The sequence below is a fragment of the Lepisma saccharinum genome, chromosome 11 (genome assembly GCF_977018435.1).
Source record: "Lepisma saccharinum chromosome 11, izLepSacc3.1, whole genome shotgun sequence".
NCBI classification, from domain to species: Eukaryota; Metazoa; Arthropoda; class Insecta; order Zygentoma; family Lepismatidae; genus Lepisma; species Lepisma saccharinum.
The window spans coordinates 52,701,832-52,716,015 of record NC_139239.1 but is presented as its reverse complement, the minus strand read 5'-3'; positions in this window follow the sequence as shown (position 1 = coordinate 52,716,015).

The window sequence follows — 14,184 nt, the reverse complement described above, 5'->3', positions numbered from 1 at the left end:
TGACTTGAAGCAGACGAGAAACGAACAGTTCCTGAGTTCATTGGACAGGTCATTCTATCATGTTAGTGGCAGATGCGGTAAACGAATTACGTAGCAGTTTGTGGCATTGAATGGCCAAGCGAGAGAGAGAGAGAGAGAGAGTGAGTGAGCGAACGAGCGTGTTTCTTGGGAACGGGTGGCAAAAGAGTGGTGGAGATTCGAAAGTTCTAGGGAATTTATCTTATAAATGGTGTAAGAGCGTGGAAGCGACGTCGTGTGCAGTGACTGAACTGAACCAGCCTTGATCTTTTAGGTGAGAAGTTGGGTGTTCGAAATATTTGATGCAAATAAAACGTACACAAGTGTTTGCTACTCCTTGCAGCCGTTTGATCAACTCGCTGCTAAAATCCATGATACTCCGTTATATATTTGCAGCACCAGTGACTCGACGAGAGCTTTTTTTTAGTTCCTGCGGAAATATGTTTTTTTAGTAGTCCAGCCGCATATGATTTTTCACAAATGGAGTTTGCATTATCAGTAAAATAGAGCTTATGGTCTAAAAAAATCCCAAATCTTCAACAGAGTGTCAAAATGCGACACGTCTTCAGTCAACCACAATATCAGAAAGGCTTGTATATTATAAGTTGCGGAAATGAGCTACCGTGAGCCAGTGAGGACGCATTTAGTTTTTTCTGCATTGAGTTCGTGTGCGTGTGACCAACTGCAGACGTTGGCAAAATTATAATTTAAACCTGTGATGGTGGCAGTCGTTCTGTTTTCGAGAAGAATATGTTACACTGGACGCCGTCAGTGTACAGGTAAAAATTTGATAATTAAAAATAGCTCGAAGTGCCACAGAAACGGGGCAAAGATGCTTGCTGGAGGTAGCCACAGGTTATGGGTAGTCACGATGATTTGATTGTGTATTGTTGTCAATCCGTCAATTGTATAGGTACAATTCAAATCTGCAGCGATTTGGGAAAAGTTGATATAGTGTGATTATTTAGCTAGCAGGATATCATGATATTGTTAAATTTAATCTCCACTAACATCAGTTAATTAAAATTCGAATGGCTCTTTCCTTTGGGCACGTTGCAAGATTTCGTCCAGTGTAATGGCCAAAGAGGTTCCACATTCAATTCATGGTGTTTCGGGTCTCCCTTTCTCTGTATGCCTTGTCCCAATTAAGCCTCTGAGTAGAAAGTGTACTTAAAACAATTTATTGTAATTAAGAGTTCTGAGAGCGGTTCTTTAAGGGAGCTTGTTGTACAGTGGCTCGGATTCCACTTTAAATTGTGTATGTAGTCCAGATTACCCTATTTGAGCATAGGTGGTGCATATCCAAAGCTGTCGCTTTATAAATAATTACTTGTTAGACTAAACATTACCTATCTTTTAAGCAGAGGAACGATATATCTGCTCCCTTAAAAAGAAAATCAGAAAATTGGATTCTTCCTCTCTTCTTTCAAAATAAATATTAAGATCAAGAAGGCAATTCTTAGCGATTCCCCACACCCAAACAAAATCCGCATAAATGGCTGCCCTGAGATGAATGAACAGCTTTCGTAATTACTGTTTAGAGAATAGCATACATTTGGACATATTTTCCAAATTTCCTTAATTTAATCTAAATTCAACCTCCAGGATACTAAATTATATTATAATTTAGATGTACTTAATATTTTTATTTCTGTTTTTAAACATCTATGTATACATGATTAGTCATTATCAACTTTTGCATTACGCGATACTGTGTAGTGTGTATGGATTTTCTGTGTAACATTTATATGCATATTTTTATTTTAAAATGTTGTACATATTTTTACATAAATTTCAAAATGTATTCAATTTACTGTGCATTGTTGTAAATGACAGACGCTGGTTATGCACAGCATGGTAAGATTTCGAAGTTTAGTTTGAAATTTTCCCAGAAACTCAAAAAATGTAACATTTCAATTTTGTCTATGTATTTCATTGTGTTGTTTGCCATTTTGAACTGTAAGCCCAGTGTCTATTACCGTCCGTATGCAAAACAAAGCGGACTTTGAAACGAAAAATTGTTAAGCGTATTTGTTGAAGATTGTAAGAAGATAAGAAGTTTAATTATCTATATTATCATTTATTCTGGAGTACCGATAAAGAAGAAGCGGAAGTTATAAGGTCGTTTGCAAGAGGATTGTTCACGTCATCAGAAGTGCCGGTTATGGAATCAACAAGCACCCTGGTAAGTTAGTACTTAATATCTTGTGTTCTTTGTCAAGTTCATAAATAAGATCAAAGTTAGACGAATGTGAAATAACTTAAGTCTCAAGGAGAATATATCTCAATGATTAGGTAACTAGGGATTCGAGTACTGCATAGAACCACTCGTTCGAATTTCCCACGCTCGAGCGTTTACAATGGAATATCATTTTAGTGTGAAAATAATCGTAGACGCATGTTTGTAAAATATACGCCTTGGCAGTTTCAGGCCACAATCATCTATTTCATTTTCATATATCACTGTGTATTGGTGAGATACACTAAACTACATTTTAACATGGAGATAATGACGATGTTAACTTTACTTTCGATTTCATTCTGTCATTCACTCCCCGATCCATATTTGAAGACCTACTACCACAGACAAATTACAACACTCGGCATTGAGTGTATACCGCTCCCAATTTCGTACGCTATCTATCAATTTAATACGAATTGGATTGCATTGATTTTTGTTTATTTTACTTCGATTCTGTGCTACTTTGGATAATCGCGAAGATGAGGATGAGTGATGACGAAGATGAAATTTATTCACAAGGAACACCCGGGTCATGATTCGAACCCCGAACCCTTGTCATTGTAGAGCGCTGTCCTAACCAGTCCACTACGAAGGCAGGTAAATTTAATACGGATCCGATATTAAATGGTTTATTTACTTCGCTATTTATTGTAGTTAACTAAGTGACTGTAATTCATTTTCCCATGTAAAAAAAATATATTTCTTTAAAACACCAGAGTATGTAAATTGTATCTTAACATTCATAACCAAATACCTAAATAGCAGAATTTTGCACTATTTGTAGAAAATATGTTAATATGATAAGTAATTTCACCGATAGGCTAAACTGACGTGCCTAATGTTGACGGAGAACGATAGACTACCCTTCCATAATATATTGTAACCAGACCATACTCGCAGGTATCAACCCGCCTTCACATATCTTAATTATTTGCAGCCCTATTGGGAAACGTGTGGAGACAATGGAAGGTTACAGAGCTTCTGCATGGACGAATACGACGTGTTCCTTCACAATTGTCGACCTGAAGGAAAGTACGTCACCATCATGTTGTGCAAAGTTGTAATCAGGGGTAATATACGATGGTTTCTTGTGCGAAATGTGAATTATACTCATTCCGAAATTCAGGCGATGTCGCAAGTTGGAATCTTAGAGAAGGAAATATGCAGAGGTTTGCTAGGTCTCAGGTGAGTTAGCCAATGCTCTTGTTTTTACTAATTAGACCCTTATGTATTGCTTTGAGTCTATATTGTATTGCCTTTTCTAAATGATCCATATACGTATTTTCTACAGTGACTTCATTTGGTTATTTTGCCTCTCGAACGCGCGCCTGTGTAGTAGCTTGAATTAATCCTCTTGCCGGCGAAATCGGATATGCGTAATCCCTTACCACAAGTGCATAGATTATTTTAATTAATATAGTACACAATGACAAGCTCAGTTATTACGTACTTTTGTCACAGAAGATGTTGGAAATGCTTTCTTTGTACTAACACATTTTCTTTCCACGTCTTAGAGAAAGTTCATTTAAAAATCACCAACTCTGAAAGAGTTATTTTCGTGTGTTGCGTCATAACAACACTAATAACACTTATCAACACTCAACACTTATCGCCTTATCAGTTAAAACCTTATCAAACTATACAAAGCGAATACAATACTATAACGATAAAATCTTGCTAATTATCAGGTAAATCAATTAATCATCGTAATAAGCAATAATATGCATTGGATTGTGGCTGTTCACCGGGACTTGGACGGCAGAGAGCGAAGGACTAGCCTGTTTCCCGAGAGAAGAGGCCGAGCCTCGGGTAAAGAAATATAAAAATACAACTTTATTACCAATGGTCAGATTCAACTGAAATTAAAGACAGCCCAGCAGCAGATTATCATCGACGAAATCCCCAAAGCAGAATTTGATAGGAGATAAATTAAGCCCGATATTAAAGGTTAAACAGCTAGACTGGATAACAATAGCTACAGACTTCATGGCACGGTCTTCGGAACGAGCGTGCAGGTTACAATGGGCCCAGTCTTATGCTAACCTCTCTTCGAGGTGCTTTTTGAAAAGGTCAAAGAACTCCAAATACACGGGGGAAGATAGCAGGACAAGAGACTACAACTTGAGGACATTTTAGCAACGCTTGGACAGAGAGGGTACAGTAACGAACCTTTTGAATAGCAAATAAATAGACGAGCAGAGAAGCGGAAGACACAGTATTATTCAGATTTTCTTCGACGCGCTATCAGACAGTTTTACTTGGATTTTCTTCGACGCGCTATCAGACAGTTTTACTCGGGTTTTCTTCGACGCGCTATCAACCAGTTTTACTCAGATTTTCTTCGGCGTGTTATCATACACAATCTTTCGCGAACCACCCACTTAAAGTATTCGCTTTGTGTGTCGCACCGTTCCGTGTTGTGTTATTTCGCACGTGTCTGTGTACTATCAATATGGAGTAGAGACAGAGAAAGGCCCTGCTGGGGGGGCGTCCGACCCAGTTGCCACCTAGGAAGATGCGGAGATCCTATCTTATCGCCCGGAAGCTATCTAGTGACTACACTACAAACTTCCACATTTCCACCACGAGGACTTCAGTCTGAGCCGACAAAGGTAAGCCGTGAATGGAACGTGCAAATGGATAAGCTTCGTTCGCCCCGTCGTGACATCCAATGAACTCGCTTTAATTACATAAAAAATCTCGAAATGACATTGCTTATTACGGTGATTAAATTGCACCAACTATAATTTTAACATGTAAAACCGTACAGCTTTCAGTTATTAAATTATGCAAAGTATTTGATATTCAGATTGTACGACGCTATAATTTGTCAATATAATTATATATCAGTGATCCTCGTTAACCTCAAAATTAACAATATATAGATTAACATTCATTCAACAACAACAACATAAAAGGAGTAGTGTTTTTACAGTGCAGGTTAAGCTCCTACCGGAACAGTTTCTTTTCCGTAAATACAAAAGTAAATGTCAAATTAAGAACAGTTTAAATTAATGTAGCTAACTATAAACATGCCGCCGAACTATTATTGTATTAATTACTCCTGTATTTTGGATTGCCGAGAAGTGAATGCGAGAGTGAATGTATGAGTGAAAGGGGCAATGATGTAATGTTTATGCATGTGCTCTTTTATAGAAATTACAGTATATATATAGAACTAACCCTGTAGTGTGATTTGTTCTACCCTATGTAATCTCTTGGGCTCCAACTGATGGCACTTACCCTGGGACAAAAGGTAAATAGGTTGTTAATGATTGCCTTTTGTTTATGTGTTTAATTGTTTTGTGGGTTTGACCTTACCCTCGTAACGTAGAATCAGAATGACGTCAGGCACGTTAAATAAGTAGACGTCGCGTTAAGTTACGTCAAAATACGACACATCCGCCCGTATGAAAGCAATTACCAACATTTAGACAGGGAGACAGGCAGAGAGGTGCCACATTCCGACGGCAAGGATCTGTTCTCCACAACATGTTGTTGTTCAGACTTATCTCTATTGCAATGTTCTGCAGTGTGCTTATCAAAGAGAAATTTGACGAAACCTCAGCTTGGAAAGGTACATAATACCAAATGTGCTATGTGCTTGAGTTGAAGGGATACACACATAAGATTTCGCCCACAAACAGAGTGGTTTCAGTCTCTACAGGGTCACGCGGCATAATAAGCAAATAAGGGACTGTATAATGCATTATATTCAAATGATTTCAGATCATCTTGGTCCGATTCTGGTAAGGATCAGGCTTTTATAATCCGTTAATGATAATGTCACAAAGTTTATGCTCAGTATTCTTTAGCATGAAATCGATTTTTTTTCCCTCAATAGGTCTATTGAGCTTTTCATAATGTGCACTGATTCCACCCTGTTTCTACTACAAGCCAATTGACGCTATCAATTATTCCACTTCTTCATTGACTATAGGTATTTTCTGCTGTTACGGCGGCCGGTCCTCATGCTGGCAAGGCTAGTGCGTAGCGGGGATTACGACTCGCAGACCAACCAGACAACAGCGGTGGCGCCAAGAGTTACGACACGGCGGTAGGAAGTACTACGTGTATCTTGTTCTACCGGCTGCTGCGTTTCTTATCGTGCTGCATTGGCTGCTTCCCCGCTCCCCACTTCCCTTGTCAGCTGGATGATCGGCCGCCGTAACAGAAAAAAACAAACTTTAGGTGTTCGAAATTTTGTATACATTAGTGAGTTTTAACTGCCAAATTCACTTGCAGAGACCATTTTTTGCCTCCCCGATGGGACAGTGGTTGCGTCGTCACCTTGTAATCAAGGGGTCCCGAGTTCGATACCCGGTGGAGGCAGATAGTGGTTCGGAAGACACTTTAAACTGTAGTACAGTCTCGATTAGCCTTACTGTACATAAAGTGAACTTAAAAACACTAACTCAGTCAATCAAAGCTGGGAACATTTTGTGTAATTTATGATATATTTCCGAATACGTTTGCAATTAACAAGATTTCATTTAGAAATACCTTGTTTTGTACCTCAGTACATTCTTGCGCTCAGGTAGGCTCACCGGGACTCGATCTGTGCAAAGTATCTTAACTGGGAATCGAACCCGGTACTCCCCCTTGAATGCAAGACAACAGCACTATCACTCCGCCATCGGAGAGGCATTCAGAAGTAAATGTTGTGCTATTTTTAATGTCCCCGCTGAACACTTTACCGTGAAAAATTATGAAAATAGAACTTATTAATTGAAAACTGGATTCTTGAATAACCACCTAGCACACTTGCCTCTAAATCTTTCCCCGCTTTTCCCTTGCATTGGCGTCCTTTCTTCTTGTTACCTCTTGAGGGTAGCGGAACGGCCTCCCCCTTCGCTCTTGTCGGCTGCAGAAAAAATGTCCTCTGCAATATACACTCGAATGCAACGCTGTCGGTTAAGGAATTTAACACTTGTTATTTTATTGGTTACATGCACGCCACGCCTCTGGTTGTAATAAAGAGATAAATACGCCAAACAATATTTTGAGTTTCAACCTTAACGTAAATTATAATTTTAATATGGATATTTTTACCTCTGTAGTGAAATGGAATTCTACATCAGCTATTCACCTTGCCTGAATTGCGCAAACGTCATAAAGCAGTTTGTAGCTGACAGGAATAAAAAGGAGACCTATGTGAAGTTGAAACTAAGATTCAGCGCATTGTATAAGCCCAAGGACAAATTGGAAGATTCGAAACAAGGCCTGAAGATGTTGGAAGAATGCAAAGACATAGATGTGTCAACATTTTCAAAAGCTGATTGGGATATTTTGGAAAGCAAGGTGACAAATTTCAATAATGAGGAGGTAGATAGAATTTCACGTGGATTGTGGGATTTGGAAACGTATGAGAATTTTCAAGATTTTGTCAAGGGCAAGGAAGCGTTTATGTACCATGTAAGTATATTCCATATTCAACGACATACAAATGACTTTCACTTGATTATTAACGTTTGCGTACTTTTTGCTGTTATACTCTGCCCGGGAATCTGTGGAGCAAGCGAATGAAAACGAGTCACGGGCTCGACCAATGAGCGCGTGAGAGGGATAAGGTAGGACAGCTACCAGACGTTTACATCAGGGCGCACTGCTTCCCTTCGCCCACTCGCTTTCTTCCATTCTCTACCAGTATGTGCGGCTTTGCTCCTGGAACAGAGTACAGATTAAAGCTTGCCTCAATGGTTTGCTAGATAATAGTTTGTTTTGTATTTTTAATATTTTACATCACGTTTCTACATCCTTGGGTTAATGGCAACCGTGATGATGAATTATAGGCTGAAGGAACAGCCAATGGCCTTCCCCGATGTCATAATGGTAATGCTGTTTACTTACAACCAAGAGCATTCTCGGTTCTATTTCCGATGGGGACAGCTAGTAGTTTGTATCCCACTTGAAACTACAGGTCTAGTCCAGGTTAGCCTATCTGTGCACAAAGCAGACTTAAATTTAAGTTTTGACAACAAACACTCATTCAGTGCTCTAACCAGGATTATCTGGTAAGGAGATAGTGCCGATCACCAAACCTAGAAAAGTAGAAAGGTGACGTAAAATAACAAGAATAGAAATAGAAAAATAAAAAATAACTGTTGAACTATTCAAAACGGCTGAGCATGGCCACCTAAAGAGCATACACGTGTCAATAATGCGTGTTATATTTATATACTGTATTATTTTATTCGGTAATGCTTTTTTTCCCGGCCATGGAAACCTGCAACGACGACTGGGGTTCGTCGTGCTGACCACACGTCGTCCCGTAACTCGTGGGATGATCGCCCACATCTAGGCATGTGGGAGTGAGTGTGGCTGTCGGTAGGGCTGTTGTGCCACGGGTTATTATAATGCTTATTATTATTACTTCCATTTATCATTTATTGTACTTAGTAAAATTTTAGGAATGTCAGCACCAGCAATTCCATTACGATTTGCTATAGTCTATGCGGTGTTATCAATTCACACTGGCTCTGGCTACGAAGTTCACAGCCAGTAAATTAAGAAGAAATCTTTAGGTCTAATTACTAGACATGAGATGTAATTTCATATTAATGCTACTTTTTACCTCCTTTATTTTTACTACTTCATTTATCCATTGATATCGAATCGAACTTATATATATTCTTTTTTTATACCGAACCCTCTAAATAATAATATTTAATTTCAGGAATATCCTTGTTGGCCAAAAAACCTATGTATATTTTGCTTGAAACCTGAGCAAGATGTGGAAAATCATCTGTGTGAACTACCTTCTGAGGAGAAGCTAAGCGTTTTTGCTTCAGTCGATGAGAGAATTGCTTTCGTCAATGCTGTGTGCATTAATGCTGCAGAAATCCGAGACTACCTTAGCAAACTTCCAGATAAGGAAAAAGAAGACATTCTCTCGTCAGTTTTCTTCCTCAGAGCTTACCATTCTCTGCATCGGTTGTCTTCCGGAGACGATTCTTCCGTTAAATTTCCCAAACCAAGGGGAAAACAGCAAGAAATTTTTACTTTCTTCATGTATTCGGATGCTATTTCACGTCAAATGGTTGAAATTCTTCACAAAGACATGGAAACCACAAAATGGTGCAGATCAGCAATTGCAGAATTCTTGAATTTGATAAAGCATTGTATGAGACAAGAGCTGGGAGGTTCTAAATTTACCGCACAGTATTACAGCAACGGCACCAGTGCATCAGACCAAGCGAGTGCAGTAAGAGATTCTTATCCTCCAATCAAGAAGAAAAAAACCCAAGGAGAATGGTGGAATTGATCTTTAAAGTATGGCGAAAACCCTTTCTCGTTTTCACGAATTATACGATACATTTTGTGTGATTTTCTACCAAAGTGTAACAAGAGTAAATCTATTTTTATATGTATGTATTGCAATAGTACTAGTCCATGTATTGCACAATTTAACGAAAATGTATTTATTTAGTTACTACTATCTTGTTCCAATCTGAATAATTTATGCTAATCGTAAAGTTTATTTCTGCAAATATTTAAGATACCTTCTTAAATAAAGAAATATGAAGTACTGATAACTGATCCTCACATATTTTGATTATTTAAGGTTTACAATCTTCCATAATCTGTACACGTATCCAAAAAGGTATTTCATATTTTAAAAAAAATATATAACTAGCTGATTATCCGGCGTTGCCCGGGTGTTTAATGAATTCTAACTATAGCGTAAAATGTAACTAATTTTATTTACAGGTATTCAAATGTATAAGTACAGTATACAAATTATAAAGTAATATCTTTTACAAATTCACTATAATATAAATTTAACAACAATTTGTGAACAACATTTTTAGTTCCACCTCCAAGAGCAAGAATAAATAAATTGAACGGCATTGGGAATGTCACTATTCATCTTAGCGACTCAGAAAACTATTGGATTCCACACTAATATCGGTCGTTTTACATGTCACCCCCACCCCTAGGAGTGCCAGTGGTGTGTCTTGGAGTTGAACGGCATTGAGAGTGCCACTATTCACCTTAGCGACCACGAAAACTATGAATTCAACACTAATGTCGGTCGTTTTCGATTATTTTTACATGTCACCCCCTTCCCACCCACACCCTAGGGGTGCTACAGGTGTTTTAAAGTTGAACGGCATTTGGAGTGTCACTATTTATCTTAGCGACACCGAAAAATATGTATTCCACACTAATATCGGTCGTTCTACATGTCATCCTTTTCCACTCCCACCCCTAGGGGTGGCAGACGTGTCTTGAGGTTCAACGGCATTGGGAGTGTTACTATTAATCTTACCAACCCCGAAAAGTATGGATTCCACACGAATATCAGTCGTTTTCGATTATTTTTACATGTCACCCCCTTTTCACCCCCAGCCCAAGGGCTTCCAGGGGTGCCTTGTTGTTGAACGGAATTGGGGATGTCACTATTCATCTTAGCAACCCCGGAAACTATGGATTCCACACTAATATGGGTCGTTTTCGAGTATTTTTACATGTCACCCCTTCCCACCCCCTCCCCCAGAGGTGCCAGGGGTGTCTCGGAGTTGGACGGCATTGGGAGAGTCACCATTCATCTTACCTATCCCGAAAACTGTTTATCAGACACTAATATCGGTCGTTTTTGATTATTTTTACATGTCACCCCCTTACATGCCCAACCCCCAGGGGTACCAAGGGTGTATTTCCCCCACAGCATTTCATTCCAAGTTGCAAGTGACACGCGTCCCAAGTTTGGTTGAAATCGCTCCAGGCGTTCGTGAGTTATGGCGGAACAAACATACATACATATACATACAGACATCCATTTTTATATATTAGACTCGCGTACTTTCGACGTGGCCTTTGGCCACGTCTTATACGCTCGCATGCGTGATCTTCAGCCACAGGGTTCCTTATTGACTTTGAAAATGTCTGCATGTTGTATTGGATGAAGGGAAACAAGTGTATAAGTTTGATAATTTGAAAAGTTTAGAAAATAACTTGATGTATGTACTCTAATATTGTTCAAATATGTAACACATAATTGTCTATTTTCATAATAATAAACTGGGTAAATATTGTTAGTTTCAAAATAGTTAGATATTTCATATAAACGAATTGAATAGTGACACTATATTGGAAAAGCAGTATTTACGTCTTTTGTCATTTTCACATTTGTAAACGTAATTGAAAAATAATTGTTTTCCCTCATTCCCCTCAAATTCCTACCTCTCCTCTGTAATAAAATCTGATGCTCATGTTTTGAAATTCGAAAAGTCTAGCATAATTCCCTTACAGTAGTTTTCGGGGTGAAAATAAACTTTTATTAAGTTTCCTAGCAACGTACGTTTCCATGGACAACAACAAGCACGGCAAGCTCTAGAGAATTGTTTGTTATTATGCCTCTAAACATTTAGTTAAAAAAGGCCCGATGTACATAATATTTTCGCATTGAGTATACCAATATATACGCAATTGTATTTGGACTGAAACTCCTTATTATGTAGATGTCACTTTTATTTGAAGCATCAATTCTAACCAGGGGTTGATTCATTTGTGTGTTACTGATCTGTGAGAAATATAATGTTGCTTGACAATGAAAATGTGAATCAAACAATGTGTGGAAAAAATTCGCCGTGGCAACGGGTTGCTAATGACGTGGAAAAAGTGCATTTTCACCCTTAAGGAAGGGCCAATTGAGCGATTTTTGAATTTTCTCGGCCTTTTGGGACAATTTCATGGGGGGTCGTAATCGGGCATTTTTCGCCTCCGGGTCTTCCTTCATGGAGAACATTTATGTCAGTGAGTCAGTGGTGGGATTGGGGCTTTATATTTATTGGATGGACTCGCGTACCTTCGACGTGGCCTTTGGCCACGTCTTGTACGCTCGCATGCGTGACCTTCGTCCACGTTGTGGGCGCAATCATGTTATAGATGGAGTTCTTCATAGATCTTAATGACTTTGAAAATGTCTGCATGTTGTATTGGATGATGGGGAACATATGTATAAGTTTGAAAAGTTTAAAAAGTAACTTTATGTGTGTATGGGCTCTAATAAGGTACAAATATTCAAACTATTATTGTCTATTTTCTTAATAATGAACTGAGTAAGTAATAACAGTTTCAAGATAAGTAGTTGGATGTTTTTCATTTACGAATTAAATTGCGACAATAAATTGAAAATGTTATATTTACTTCTTTTTCAATTTTCACATTTTTGAACGTAATTGGATAATAACTGTTTTCCGTCATTCCCCTCTTTTGCCTGCCTTGCCTCTGTAATAAATTCTGATGCTCGCATTTTGAAATTCGAAGAGTCTAGCATAATTCCCTTACAGTAGTTTTCGGGTTGAAAATAAACATTCTTTAGGTTCCCTAGCAACGTCCGTTTCCATGGACAACAACAGGCACGGCAAGCTATAAGGAATTGCATGTCATTATACCTACTAAACATTTAGTTAAAACAAGCACGATGTAGATATTTACGCATTGAGTATAACAATATATACGTAATTGTATCTGGGCTGAAACTCCTTATTATGTAGATGTCACCCTTGTTTCAGGCACCTTTTCAAAGTCATGAGTTCATTCATCTGTGTGCTATTGATCTGTGAGAAATATAATGTAGCTAGACAATTAAGAATTGAAGGAAACAATGTGTGCAAAAGAAATGCCCGTGGCAACAGTTGCTAAGGACGTGAAAAAATGGCATTTTCGCCCTTAAGGAAGGGCCGATTGAGCGATTTTTGAATTTTCTCGAACTTTTGGGACGATTTCATGGGGGGTCGTGATCGGGCACTTTTCGCCTCCGGGGCTTCCTTCACGGAGAACATTTATGTCAGTGAGTCAGTGAGTGGTGGGATTGGGGCTATATATATATTGGACTCGCGCACTTTCGACGTGGCCTTTGGCCACGTCTTGTACGCTCGAATGCGTGACCTTCGGCCACGTTGTGGGCGTTATCATGTTCTAGATGGGGTAAAATGTCTGCATGTTTTATTGGATGAAGCCAAACAAGTGTATAAGTTCGCTAATTTGAAAACTTTAGAAAGTAACATTATGTCTGTATGGGCTCTAATAAGGTACAAATATTCAAAATATTATTGTCTATTTTCCTAATAATAAACTGAGTAAGTAATAACCGTTTCAAGATAATTAGTTGGATGTTTTGCATAAACGAATTCAATAACGACACTAAATTGGAAATGCAATATTTACGTCTTTTGTCATTTTCACATTTTTAAACTTAATTGGATAATAATTGCTTTCTGTCATTCTCCTCAAATTCCTACCTTGCCTCTGTAATAAATTCTGACGCTCGTATTTTGAAATTCGAAAAGTCTAGCATAATTCCCTTACAGTAGTTCTCGGGGTGAAAATAAACTTTCTGTAAGTGCCCTAGCAACGTCCGTTTCCATGGTGAACAACAAGCACGGCAAACTCTCTAAATAATTGTTTGTTATTATACCTCTAAACATTTAATTAAAACAACCACGATGTAAATATGTTCGCATTGAGTTTACCTATATATACACGTTTCGCTTATTTGGAAAGTTTTGAACGTAACTCAGTGTGTGTGTACGGGCTCTAATATGGTACAAATATACAAAATATTCAAAATTGTCTATTTTCTTAATAATAAAGTGAGTAAGCAAGTTTCAAGATAGTTAGTTAGATTTCTTGTATAAACGAATTCTAGAGCGACATTAAATTGAGAAAACAATATTTACGTCTTTTGCTATTTTCACATTTGTAAACGTAATAGAAAAATAATTGTTTTCCGTCATTCCCATTAAATTCCTACCTCTCCTCTGTAATAAATTCTGATGCTCATGTTTTGAAATACGAAAAGTCTAGCATAATTCCCTTACAGTACTTTTCGGGGTGAAATTAAACGTTCTTTAAGTTCCCTAGCAACGTCCGTTTCCATGGACAACAAGCACTGCAAACTCTCTAAATAATTGTTT